Source organism: Bison bison, unplaced genomic scaffold (assembly GCF_000754665.1).
Source record: "Bison bison bison isolate TAMUID 2011002044 unplaced genomic scaffold, Bison_UMD1.0 scf7180017864530, whole genome shotgun sequence".
Classification (NCBI taxonomy): Eukaryota; Metazoa; Chordata; class Mammalia; order Artiodactyla; family Bovidae; genus Bison; species Bison bison.
The window spans coordinates 6550487-6565146 of record NW_011495080.1 but is presented as its reverse complement, the minus strand read 5'-3'; the positions used below and the strand labels follow the sequence as shown (position 1 = coordinate 6565146).

Sequence of the window (14660 nt, the reverse complement as noted above, 5' to 3'; positions counted from 1 at the left end):
CTGGGATTCTCCAGGCAAGAACACTGGAGTGGGTTGCCATTTCCTTCTCCAATGCATGAAAGTGAAAAGTGAAAGTGAAGTCGCTCAGTCGTGTCTAACTCTTAGCGACCCCATGGACTGCAGCCTACAAGGCTCCTCCATCCATGGGATTTTCCAGGCAAGAGTACTGGAGTGGGGTGCCATTGCCTTCTCCTTTCAAACCCTAGATACTATAAAACAAAGCAATCTAAATTATGCTATATGGCATTTAAAATAATTGTAAAGTACAGGACAGAGTTAATCTGTAATACCTAAGTATTATAATATAATACAGTATAGTATAATATAATATAACATTTGGCTAAGTTTTGGCAAATATGCTATATTTATAATTATATGAAAAGGATTCATTAATGACTGAAATTAGAACATACTCAAAGAAGCAAATGAATGACTTTGGTTTGGCTTCTATAACAAAATATTTAGAAACTTCTATGACTACTCAAATGAGATCTTTTTAACTCAGAAAACTGGGACTTTCTGTCTCACTCACTGCCTATAAACTTTAGAAATATTCCCCAAAGACAGGTGAATACTGGTTGATCTTAGGTTAAAAAAAAAAACCATTTTGTACATTATAACCATTAAAATTTGTTGTACATACTAAGCAATCTTAGATGTATATAATTATGATTCCTTTATAAACAAACTGGCCTCTGAAATCAATAAGAATTTTGCTAGCACTGTTCAGAAATCAATATGATACCGTGACTAGAGGTTCAAACAGATAAGCAATAGATTTTAGCTTTCTGTTTTTCCAACACTAGACCTAAAACAAGAACGAAACGCATCTCTCCTCTAATAAATCAAGCAGAAAACATTTAAAATGAAATTCTTAACTACCTTGGAAGAGTGAATTGTCATTTCCAAATGTTCTGAATGGATCTGGGCTTGTTGGATGCTTTACTAAACTATCATTTTCTAGTCCCATTAAGAACACATGAAGGTATGGAATCACATTTTACCATGAAAACTTTTTCCCTCATTAATCATCAGCCCCTTGATTGGCTGGTATAGCATGAATGCATTTCAGTTTATTAGACGTTGAGCCAGAAATCCTAAAAATGCTTGAGAAGATTAAGTGATTAAAGTAGGTAACTTCAATGCATTCCAATATATTTACAAGCTTTCCTGTACACTATGAAAATTTAAGATCCTAAAAATGACAGTCTGATGGACTTGAGGATGGGAAAGCAACCCAGCACTGTATCTGGGCCAGCAAGTGTCCCTCCACAGCCCAGGACACCAGCCAAGACGGCAGGGCATAGGAGACCACTGTTAGTACAATTCTGTGATTCCTGGGTCATGCCAAGGCATAAGAATCATTATGTTTCTGGGAAATTGAATATGGGGATCTAAACAAACATGAAATTAATGAAAATATATGTGTTACTTTTAAAAGTTGTATTTACTATGCAAGATCAAACAGCACATAGATATCTATCTTATTTGAAATGGTAAAAAGAAGATTCTTGTCTACTGGTCAGGAGAGGAATGCCAAAGTTCGAACAGAAAGAAAGTTGAGGAGTGGATGGAGTGTGAGAAAACAAACAGAAGCAAAGCTCTAAACGAAGAACAGAGTTTTGCACATAAAGTTCAGGCAAGTTTTGGGGCAGTGGGAGTTTAGAGACAAAACAGATATGCACATTACCACAGAATGAGGACAAAAAGGCAGGATAAAAGGTGCCCCTGCCAGAGCACGAGCTGGCTCTAGGTTTGTAAAGCACTACTGACCAGTAGGTTATGAAACCATTTGGTAGCTTATGCTGCTGCTGCTAAGTCGCTTCAGTCGTGTCTGACTCTGCGTGACCCCATAGATGGCAGCCCACCAGGCGCCCCCGTCCCCGGGATTCTCCAGGCAAGAACACTGGAGTGGGTTGCCATTTCCTTCTCCAATGCATGCAGGTGAAAAGTGAAAGTGAAGTCGCTCAGTCGTGTCCGACTCTTAGCGACCCCATGGACTGCTTGTGAGGAACATTAAAATGAGAAAAAAGGAACAGTGGAAGACACAGCAGAGGAAGATAGAGGAAAATTCTATCACAACCCACATACTCGAAAGGTGTATCAGGAAACCATGCGTCCACATGGACAAGTGTGTGCACTGGGTCCCGATGTGACATGAATTTCTTCCCAGGGGTTCCCATAAAAAGGTTTGAGAACTGTGACACATCAAGCATACCACCAGCGCCCACCTCTGTCGAGTTAGTAATACCATCTGTGACACCTCTCAACAGAAAAGCGATCTCTAAAGATAACATCCCCAAATCCAGAGTGCGAGCACGGCAAATCACAAAACAACAAGTATTTAAGTGAACCATGTAAACTGAGAAATACAAGTCCAGGGAAAGGAGGCCATCGAGAGAAATGTATGATGTGACCAAACCAGACTGTGGGGGCCCCTCCCAGAGCTCTTCTCCTCACCCTGAATAAAGAGGGAGGGATAGGAGCTGGGGGGAGACAGAAGAGCTGACGGTGAGAGGGAAGGGAGGATTCAGAGCATCCCTCTGGCCAGGAGACCCCGGTCTCCCTTCAGCGAGGTAAAGAAGGCAGGAACCAGTGCAGGTCCAGAGAGACAGAATGGGTGAGCAGAGAGACGACGTGTTCAACTTTGCCATCCTAAGGCCAAGCACAGTCCTTGGCACATAATCAATGTATGCTGAATGTGGCAGTAGGTTCTCAATAACACTGACAGTTTCATGATGTCAAGTTAGTACCTGGGCAGGGCCAACAGTGTGAAACTTCTTTTTCCAAGTAATCACTGGCATCATCAGAAAATGTTGAGTTCTGTTTCTAATGCCATCCTCTCTGTCTTTACTAACCATCCACACCCCATGTCAGTGGCTAGCTTTGACGAAGCCATCTCCCCAAATGATAAGCTCTTCATGAATTTTAAAGACGTTTGTTTTGTTTCAAAAAAATTGAAACTGATCTGACACTTACAAGGTTATCATGAATGAGTGCTCAAAACCAAAAATGAATGCGGATTCAACTACTCAAGAGTGCTCAGAGATTAAGAAAGTAATTTTTTCAGGCTACTATAAGGGTTACACGGAGACCATGTCAGAACCTACCAATGATGTTCACACTTGCTTTAGGGGCAAAGGCCTTGTTTTGTCGGGTAGTCTCGGCTGTACGAGTTATTTGTTTAGGCTCAGGTGTGTCGTCGTCGTTGCTCAGTCACCAAGTCTGACTCTTTGCGACCCCGTGGACCGCAACACACAAAGCTTCCCTGTCCCTCACCAACTCCTGGAGTTTGCCCAAGTTCATGTCCATTGCATCAGTGCCCTAAGGCTCAGGTACACTTAAGAAACTTAATAGTAGCAAACACTATGTAGTTATTTACTGTGTGCCAGGGAACCCTCTAGAGACAATGTGTGCTCCGTCGTGTCTGACTCTGTGATTCCATGGACTGTAGCCCACTAGGCTCCTCTGTCCATGGAATTCTTCAGGCAAGAATACTGAAATCGGTTGCCATTTTCTACTCAAAGGGTTCTTCCTGACTCAGGGATTGAACCCGAGTCTCCTGCATTACAGGTGGGTTCTTTTCCGATGAGCCACCAGAGAAGCCCAGGTAACCACCTAAGGACGTCACAAATATTAACTCTAAATAATGTGTACCAACCCCTGATAATTTAGTTACCTGTTCAGTGGTTTATTCTGTTCCATTAAAGGTACCTCTGTTTTTCCCATTTTCTCCTGCAAAAGATGAGGAAAATATTGTTAGTGAGTAGTCACAGAAGCATGTATTTTATATCATTGTTTGATATTTTCTGGACTTGAGAGTGCTAACAGGGCTTCATTAAACTTCAATGAATTACTTCACCTGCCTGACTCTACTGAGTTCCTAAATAAAACTATTAAGACAGTATCATTATATGTATTGGTAATAGGAGATTTGAAAAGAAAATACTAAAAAAGAAATCAACATGGCATAAAAAAAAAAGATGGATGCAAAGGGAGACAATGCAGGCTAAGATCCTCCTTGACTCTACATCCCTCTACATTTAATTTGTATTTTCAAACTCCTTTCCCTCTGAAATTCTCTTTTAGGTGGCGGCACTGGGTTAATTAAATAATTGCTGTACCAATGACAGAAACAATCGGTGAATACAGCTATTATAGATTTGACTGAACTGAACTGTACCAATGACAGAAACAATCGATGAATATAGCTATTATAGATTTACCTAAAAATGTTTAAATGATAATGGAAAAGCATTCATTACAAAAGAGGATGCTGCCTAGGAAAGACAGCAGTTAAGACAGTCTCCAACAGGTGACATTTACCTGGGGGAACTCACAGCTGTCTAGGTTCTGTCCCTCATCCTGCTGACTCCCAAAAGTCTAATCTCACTAAGGTTCTGGAAATGATCATATTTTATCAATACTGATTCACTATAAACAAAGCTCACGAGAGACTAACATATAAGCCACGAAACCTAAGGATTCATTTCCAATTTAAAGTATGTCGCCAGACACCTGGACAGTTGCTCCATCCAGCATGACCAATGCATTCACATTTCTTTGGTCAACAGATGCTTCCTGAAATCCCAGGCAGAGACACCACACAGGCAGGTTAAAGAGCAGCCAAATGAACAGCAGACTGTTGCATGAGCATGTCAGAGCAATTGCAATCCAGATGCCAGTGGCTCCAGTATTCTCTCTCCAGACAAGTGTCCTCCTCTCTCCTCCACTACCACCATCCTAGTCCAAGCAGCTATCACCCTTTCCCTGGACAAACATGAAATGCTTCTTGCCGTTTTCCCAGCTTCCGCTTCCTCCTTTCCAATCCATTGTCCACAAAGTGTCCAGAGTAAACATTTAAAGATAGACAACAGACCATGGCTCAGCCCCAGTTCAACTCCTTTAATGCTCTGCCTGAGTCTAATGGAGGCACCTGAGAGCAGACGCTCAAGCCTTGCTCTGGCCCCGCTCACTCCTCCAGCCTGCTCCGTGCACACTGCCCTGTCACCCTCACACTTCAGCCACACTCAACTCCTACTCTCTTGAATGCACAGACCCCTCAGCACCTCAGAGATTTGCACGCCTCGTTTCCTCTGCCTGGAAACTAATACACACAAGCTGCACCTTCCCCACAAAGCACACACACGCCTAGCCATCTGCAGATCCAAGCTCATGTCACACGACCCCAGACTAAGACAAATTCCCTGATTTTCCCACAGCCTCTGATCGTCTCCTTTGTGGGTCTTACCACAGTTTATAATTGCAGATTATGTGATTATTCATGTTTATTTCTCTCACTAGACTGTAAGACACTCCATAAAGCTGAATACCGTGTTCACCTTATTAAGCGTGTTCCACAATAGTGGACACTCAAAAGATATTTTATTGAATGAATGATGGCTTTGGGCCATTAGAACCTGCTGCATCCATTGTCAAAACAGAGTTAATTCTGCCAGGCAGACCATATGGTTTTACTGAATGGACTCCATTCCCCCTGGTGTGCCCTCTGACCCTGGCGGGGAGGCGGGGGTGGCGTTCAATAATTAGACGCACACTGTTGAACTCACGTCTGTAACGTTACTGTTTCTGAAGACTCCGTAGCCAAAATAAATCTTAAGTTACCAAAAGAGAAATAGCACAAAGTTCAAGATACACTTGAGTAGCAACTCTGCAGAGAGGACTTGTGGCAGTGGATTACTAAGAAACACTATAAACAAAAAGGAAAACATAAACTGTGGCCAAACGAAGCCCTTGATGAGATAACACTGGAAAACAAATACACACACATGTACGTGCACACGCACCCAAAGCAGTGGTCCTCGAAGAGGGAGGCGTGAAAGGCTTTGAGTTTGCTGTGGGATGCTGCCACGACTAGGGGGTCAACAGCAACAAGCGTGGAGCTCCCTGACGAAGGGACACCCTGCGCCCCCTCGATCCCCGGGGCCTGCCTCTGCACACAGGAGACCTGGTGTGTACTGTCGTCCTCCCATCGCCTTACAAACCAGCCACTAATTACCGTTCCCCAACTCACTGCGTGTACTTCCCTGGTGGCTCAGACGGTAAAGCGTCTGCCTACAATGCGGGAGACCTGGGTTCAGTCTCTGGGTTGGGAAGATCTCCTGGAGGAGGAAATGGCAACCCACTCCAGTATTCTTGCCTGGAAAATGCCATAGATGGAGGAGCCTGGTAGGCTACAGTCCTTGGGGTCACAAAGAGTCGCACACGACTGAGTGACTTCACTTTCTTTTCACTAACTGACTGTGTAGAATCTTTTATATGGCTCATGGCTGTGGTTTACATTTTAAAGATGTTCTCCTAACATTTTAGTCCTCTTATGTAATGAGAGAGAGAGAGACCAAAAATGACAGGAAGAAGTCCCACAATGCCCTTGACTCTACATTCACATCTAGTCATGGGGCTAGAAAGGGCCAACTTCACTCATGCATTCAGCAAACAGCACACACCTGGAATAAACCAGGCATGGTCCCAGGTGCTGAGGACACAGTGAACAAGACTAAACCCCTACTGCTTAGGAGGAGGAGACAAACAATGAATGCATTTTAAGTACACATATACTTTGGAGCCCTGAAGAAGTTAACAGCAACCCACTCGAGTATTCTTGCCTGGGAAATCCCACAGACAGAGGAGCGTGGCGGGCTACAGTCCCTGGGGTCACAAAAGAGTTGGACACAACGTAGCGACTTAGCAACATACCTTGGAGACGCTGCAGGTCTGGTTCCAGACCATCACTTCAATAAATCGAGTCACGTGCATTTTCTAGTTTCCTGGGGCATACAGAAGTTATTCTTACACTATACTATAGTCCATTAAGTATACAACAGCATAATGTCTAAAAAACACACATATTTTAATTTAAAAAGTCTTTATTGCTAAAAAATGCTAACTATCATCTGACAAAGCAGAGTTGCCACAAACCGTCAACTTGTAAAAGGACTCTATTTGCAAAGCACAATAAGGCAAAGTGCAATAAAATGAGGTATTCCAGTAGGATACATCATGTGGGGGATATTAAATTTTAAACAGGGTGGACAAGGAAAGCCTCATTGAGAAACTGACATATGAGCAGAGACCTGAAGGAAGTCCAGAGAAGAGTCATGTAGATATCTTGGGAAGGACAGTTCCAGATGGAGGGTCAGCCAGTGCAAAGGCCCTGAGACAGAAGTGTGGCCTGTCTGATCTAGAGCATGCTTGGGAGACGGTAGTAGGATGCGGGGTCAGCAAGACACATAGGGACCTTGTTAGGTACCCAAAGGTCTTGGGCTTTTATTTGGAGAGCCCTGCAATGCAAGAGAGGTGCCTGGGGCAGAGACAAATATGATCTGGCTGCTGTGTTGAGAAAGGGCTGAAGCGACAGTAAGGGAGGAAGCAGCAAAGCCAGTTATCAGACTTTTGAAACAGTCTGGGCAAGAGATTACAGGGGCCTGGACTGGAGTGCAGTGGTGATGCATAGCAGGGCTTCTAGAAAGCTGATGGATTCTTCATGGGACTTTAAGAAAATGCCCTGGGATTAAATCTAACTCCCTTAATGGTTGATTTTAGCAATCTTAATATTTTTTTTAATCTCTAGAGTGGTTTTATTTGGTTTCAATTATTACTTTTCTAAAGAAAACTTAGCAGATTTTTAGCTATCAAGAAGTAACATATGATCATCACAGACAGTGAAAAAGATCAAACAGACAAAAAAAGTCAGCACATCACATTATAAACAAATGGAACATTTGCGTGCCTGTGATACTGGTCATCTTGGTAATTAGCACTTTTCCTTTGTGCTGAAAATAAAAGGCTTCTCTAAGTGAGGAGAAAGATCATTGAATACACGTGGCCATGGGAGTTAATGACTATTTAACACAAAGATTTTCCGCCTGAAGATCTGTTGATGTACAACAGGATAAACACCAAACACAAGCATTCTTCTGGAAACCAGGCTGAGGCCAAGATAGTCCAACCCTGACCGTGGACAGCTGTGCCAGTTTGAGTTTAGCCCAAAAGGAATGCTCAAGGAAGCTACATTTTTCTGCCCAGTGTTTTTCCCTGAGAAACCCAAGATGATAACATGATGTAACAAATGGACATGATGAATCCTAAAAACAACAAAAAAAGTAAAGTGTCCTTTTTATTTTCTGGTTTGGGGTTAATGGGGTAGGGGCAGATCACAGCACATAACTGTCATCATGGAAACCATCCCACTCTAGAGCAGGGAAGCAACTCTTCACTTGCTATACAAGCCACGGGCCACGTCATCTGCGCAGTAAACAGAGTCCCTTCCTCCCCTGGACAGGGCGCTGCTGTTTAGTCAACGGTGACAAACAAAACTAAACTTTAATTCTCAGTGTTTAATACTTTTGGGGGATATGCCTTATTTGTTCAGCTTTCCTCGAAGTGGGCTAAGACAGGTAAACTGCTTATGGTGAATCAGGTACTGTCTTCACCCACTAGTACCCTTTTTCAAATTTCAGCATGCACAGGAGTTGCGGGGGGTCTGTTAGAAGGCAGATTTCAATTCAGAAGTGCTGGGCTGAGGCCTGAGACTGTGCATTTCTAGGAGGCTTTCTGGAGATGCTGACGCCGCTGGTCTGTGGACCACCACTGGAGTACACAGTGGGAGGGTATTTATTATTCTCCCTCCTGCCCCTCCCTGGTGGCTCAGACAGTGAAGAATCTGCCCACAATGCAGGAGCCATGGGTTCGATCCCTGGGTCGGGAAGATCTCCTGGAGAAGGAAATGGCAACCCACTCCAGTATTCTTGCCTGGAGAATCCCACAGACGGAGGAATCTGACGGGCTTATAGTCCGTGGGGTTGTAAAGAGTTGGAAATGACTGAGCGACTAACACACTCCTGCCTCTCTCCCTACTATGCCCTTTGTAAGTACCACTGATAAGAGACTGAAACCACTTCACTGAAGACTAATTGTTTTATTACTCATTAAGACTTTGCCTTCCATGGTATAGGACAATTAAATCTCAGCAGTAAGCAAACAGTCTCTGCTGGGGCATCCTTAGCTAGCTGACTGGATCTCAGCTGAGTGACCACACAAGGTTCTCTTTTGATTCTTCTTCTTCGGTCATCCTCTCTCTACATGGATGAGGACCACGTGGAGGCCTCTTTGTGGAGGTCCTCCACAAGACTGTGGCTGCAGGCAAGCTCCCAGCTTTAGCACTAGGTGATGGTGTGGAAAGACCAAAACTACTGGACTTTTCCATCTCATCTTTTCTTTGTAAAGAGGCTAATCCACAGACACCACGGCACTGGCTTGGAAAGCACAGAATTTTTATCAAGGGGTGAGAATGGATGATTAATGACTAGTTACAGGTACTGAGGAGAAGGCAATGGCACCCCACTCCAGTACTCTTGCCTGGAAAATCCCATGGATGGAGGAGCCTGGTGGGCTGCAGTCCATGGGGTCGCTAAGAGTCGGACACGACTGAGCGACTTCACTTTCACTTTTCACTTTCATTCACTGGAGAAGGAAATGGCAACCCACTCCAGTGTTCTTGCCTGGAGAATCCCAGGGACGGGGGAGCCTGGTGAGCTTCCGTCTGTGGGGCTGCACAGAGTCGGACACGACTGAAGCGACTTAGCAGCAGCAACAGGTACCGACATCGACACTACTGGCTTCCACTGACAAACAGGCTTTGAGAATCCCTCTTGAGGACCCACCCAAACCCTGCACTTTCAGACAGAGGGGTCTCCTATTACATACATGGCCAAAACTCTCATTTGGAACATAACTGGTATTTTCTAATTGCAGATACTTTATGTGAAAATATAACCTGAGCTTTAACATGTCTGTCTCAACCCTTAACTTCTGAACTACTTAAGTTCAATCCTAATTAACTGTATTAACATTTCACAGGTATATATTTCTTTGTGTCTGAAGTGTAAGATAAACAGTTATCTTACACTTATAATAGTTATAAGACTGTAAAGAAAGATACTCTTCCTCGAGGACAAGGATTCCCAGTAGTATATTTGAAACAAAAACCTACTTTCTATCTCTCTAAAGCCCTAAGCTGACCAAAAGGAGATGGTATACGGTGGGGAGGAAGAGCAGGGAAGACACTGGACTAACACCACGGACTGCTTCCTGCCCTCTGAGATCCTGTGAAACCTCTGGGAGGAACCCGGCAGAAAGGAGGCCAATAGACGAGAGGGTGCGGTGCCCGCAGCTCTTTGGAGGTTTGTGAGATCAAGCCAGGAGATCCCAATATATTGTTTGTAAAACTCTGAAAGGACCAACTGGAATCACTGGTTCTATTAAGGAAACAAACTACTAACCAACACCTATTAAGAAGGACAAAGGTACACAGAGCCTGCGACAAGATTTAAAGGAGCAAAACACCCCTCACACAGCAAGGCAGATGGCAGAGCAAGGGCAGGCTCATTCAAGCTGCTCCTGCAGCTTGAACCCAAAGGTAAAATCGAACAGACAGACAGACTCGGCACAAAACGAGGAAACAGTTTCTGACAAAATATACTTCTCAGACACAGAACTTTTATTTTCTCTGCCACGAAGTGAGCTCTCATCACTTCTGAGATAGCCTCATGCTGCCCCGCCCCCCGCTCCTCCCGGGGATCAAACACTGCAGCCCAAGCATGGTTTTGTACCAGACACGGGATGCTTTTTCATTTCTAGCCTGCCCTTCAGACTTGAAATCTCCGTTTCCACATAAGCTCCTCTGTGAATCTTGTGCTGTCTCTCTTCCTCCCAAAAGGTGGGAGAGCCTGCTCCTCATCAAAGTAACTTCACGCACCTCTTCCTGTCCTCACCCCGCTGTTCGTACTTCTAGACTGGGAAGCCTTTGAGGGCAGGACTATGGGCACTCATCTGTGCATCTGGAGTGCCTGCCGAGGTGACCTGGACACAGCAGGCATCAGTGGAGCGGTGAAGGAAAGAAGAGGAGAGAAAGAAACTGAAGAGAGAGAAGATGATACCTTGGTGATCACATCTTACGCACACTGCAGGAGGAATTCTGACACTGGGAGAGAATTAGTTTGAATGAACCTTTTCTACAGAGAAAGACACAAACTACTGTGCATTCATTAAGGTTTACCATTTTAGGTATTTAGGTCCTTATTGGATTTGTTACATTATTACTTCTGTTTTATGTTTTGGTTTTTTGGCTGGGAGGGCTCCTTGACCAGGGATTGAACCTGCACTCCTTGCATTGGAAGATGAAGTCTTTCTCATTGGACTGCCAGGGAAATCCCTTTAGGTGTGTTTTGACCTAATTATTGTTAGTCGCTGTTTTAGCAGCAATAGTCCCAGTATTTAACTTTTACTTTGCATCTAAGTAAATATATTTACATATGCTATTTAATAATACAAATAATTTCCCCCAAAGTTTGCATATTAAAAAAAAACACACAAAAAAACAATCTTTCATGGTTACTGGGAAGCCTGCAAAAAATGTGCCCATGTCATTTTCCTCAAGTGTGGAATAAGTGCATCACAAAAGCAAGTACAGGACCACTACTGCAAGACTCTGTAGGCCTTTATGGCAGAGCTCTGCTCACCAGAAAGAGAACTCCCTCTCCCAACTTTTCCTAATTCATGCAAGCCTTTACCATTAGTTCTCAGTAAAGAGTCTACACCCAAGTTAATCTGCTCTTTACCCTGCTACTGGCGAATTCTCAAAACAAGACAATTCTGTGCTCTGTGGTCAGCATGAAAGGACATCTCAGGGGAGTGACTGGCAGATGAATACATCTGGGAACTACAGCACCATTGCTAATGACCATAATTTCTCTTTGGGAGGAGTTCTGTAAACCACATTAGCACCTTTCCCAAAGAACAGACGGCACAGGTGAACCCACACCTGAAACCATGCATCAGCCTGACATCCCCTCCCCCCACAGACGCCTATGAACACATTCCCACCCTTGCCTCCCTCACGGCTTCCCTTACCCCCACCTTCTTCTCCCCTGTGCTGCAGCCCTGGGTGGAAACAGGACAGGTCTGGGCTCTGAGGATATCTACCCAGCCAAATGCAGCTGCTATGGGACAACTGACCAGCCTCTGACCCAGAGGCCTGGCCGCCTCGCAGTGGGTGGCGCAGTATTTGCATATGAACTGCTGTCCCCTTTCCTTTTATAGAAGGAAGTGCAGAGGACTTCTCCGTGAGATAGGAGACAGCCAGCAGGAGAGCCTGTGATACGCCCCACTGCAAAGGCAGGAAGCCTCTCTTCCTGGTTACAAGAACCAACAGTAAATTCTGGGACATTTCCAGGGCCTTGCCCCATACCCTGAAACTCAAGATCCATGCAGGGAGCCCTAAGGTCCATCATCTTACACTGCATGCTCACTGCCTGGGCTTGGGAGAAATCTGTACAAGTGCAGTATCAAAGGGCAGATAAAGAGCCAAACGTTAGAGAACAAGCAAGCAGGGAGGGGGGAGTGGAAGTTCCCTGGAGTCAGAGAAAGGAGAGAGGAAGAAAAGCAATTTTTGAAAATAAAAAGATTTCTTTCTCTAGAATTGAGAATGAAAAGCAATGACTAGAAATCACTGGTGAGCAGAGGGAGAAGGGTGACACCATGGTCCCCAGCCAGACCAGAGTTCACATAAGCCTGGGTGTGTGCTTGCTTCCATCCCCGCCTACCCACGGTTCCCGGGGCAAACAAATTCTTGGCTGAGCAGGTATGTGTGGGAGGCCTGATTTATTTTCCAACCAGCAGAACTTTGCCCAGAACTACTTAATCAGAAGTTTTCAAGGTCATACATTCAAATATGACGTTACTGCCTCACAAAACAGCTCCAGGGTCTGTGGGGTAGGAGGGTGGGGAGTGTGAGGAGGGGAAAGAAGGAAGTGACCATCCTCGCTTGAACTATCTTCTGACCACTCTTCCTGTATGTCCCCTACACTTTCTCAGAAAATCAACACATTGCAAAAACACAGAGCTAAAAGAAATAATAGCTAACTTTAACAGATGGCAGGCACAATTCTAAATGCTCTGTATATATTAACTTCTCTGACCCTCAACAGTTCTTTGAGGGGGGCACTATTACCATTACCCTACCTGTTTATAGATGCATCGAGAGGGTAAGTGACCTGCCCAATGACCAACAGCAGGGTGCCCTGTGCACCTCCCCTAGGCGATACTACCTCTCTAGCCCCTCGAAAAGGTAAAATTACAAGAGCTCTTTTCCATTGTGGGATATCTAGCTAATTTTTCCTCTGCAGTAGGGTTTCTTAAAGCTACTTTCCTGGGAGGAATATTATCAGAGCCAGTCCCCACCTTTAACCCTGCCGCTCAAAAAGCCATATAAGCTGGAAAAATCCCAAGGCTCAAACCACAATTCCCCTCATGGGCTGCCTGATTAGAAGCAGTTGGAAGTAAAGCTTTGATCCCTGTTAAAATGTAAAAGTTCTGGGAGGTGTACTCTTTATGCTGTTATCAGTTTGTAGTGAAAGTTGTGGTGTTATCTTTTCAATGGTAAGTTTAATGATAAGAACTTCAGGTGGTTTCCAGGCATCTCGTTCACCTGTCCTGTGTGGACTTCTTCTCTGCGGGGTACCTAGGACTCTCTGGGACTTCGCACATAAACAGGTGCTTAATATACCAGTATGGGTGAACAAGTGAATGGCTGAATGGCCATAACTCTTGCAGAGGTCAGGCTCAGCACACATTTATGAAGCAGGTAGGTCTTCAAGTGGCCGCCAAGTTGGGCAAAAGTATCCCTGGAAAGGGGTGGGTATGTGTGGGTGTGTGGGGGTGTGTGTGTGTGGGCACGCACACACTAGGTTGCTAAGTCGTGTCCCAATCTGTGACCCCATAGACCGCAGCCTGCCAGGCTCCTTTGTCCGTGGGGATTCTCCAGGCAAGAATACTGGAGTGGGTGGCCATTTCCCCCTCTAGGGATCAAACCTGCATCTCTTGTATCTCCTGCATTGATAGGCGGATTCTTTACCACTGAGCCACCTAGGAAGCCTGAAAAGATCCACAGAACAAGAAAATCCCTGTCTCACGGTAATGACTTTGAAAGAAATTCCAGGCATATTTAAGTATGAAAAGGATCCTAACTCTGAATTTATTAAGAATGGATTCTACTTTTAAATGTATATAGAGTTAATTTGTTAATGAAGAAGGTAATCTAAGAGGGCAGTGATATCAACATGACTTTCCTTCTCCCTAATGTTCTCATACCCAAGTCCTGTATGTCCTCCACAGTTATTTTCTCTCCCAGGGACCCTTCCCTGGTTTCCTGGGACCCTTCCCTGCAAAGAAGAGAACTGGTTCCCCACTTTGTACTCAAAGTTACTTTGCTCTTTGTGCACATAAACACATTTTATGAATGGTATTTTTTTTTTTCTCATCGGCATTACCTGGCTGTCTCCAACTATCTCTGTATTCCAGAGAACAAAACATTTTTCCTAACATAAATCAGCTCCCAGTCAATACAGACTAATGTTTTTGAAAAGACTCCTATGAAAGTGCTCCAAGGATACATCACCATCTGTTTCTAATGTTCAAATATAATTTGGATAGTTTAGAAGCTATAATTTAAAAAAAAGACACCGCAATCACTGCACATTCACAGGGTCATGTGCCAAAGACCCTGTGTGAACATCCAGGCGGTCCCTGCAGCAGGCTCCCCTGGCACCACCACGCGCACACGTGGACGTCCTGTAAGTGCG

At 44.5% G+C, this 14660-nt stretch overlaps 1 long non-coding RNA gene across 2 annotated transcripts in view; it reads right to left on the bottom strand.

Moving 5' to 3' along the window:
• Positions 1 to 3538: 3538 nt before the first annotated feature.
• LOC104982311 overlaps positions 3539 to 14660 on the bottom strand; it is a 101470-nt gene continuing 90348 nt past the window's right edge. For both annotated transcript variants that reach the window (XR_824498.1, XR_824499.1), the window contains 2 exons: positions 6718 to 6788; positions 3539 to 3735 (listed from right to left, as the gene is read on the bottom strand). This is a non-coding gene — a long non-coding RNA (uncharacterized LOC104982311). The remainder of the gene's footprint in view (positions 3736 to 6717; positions 6789 to 14660) is intronic.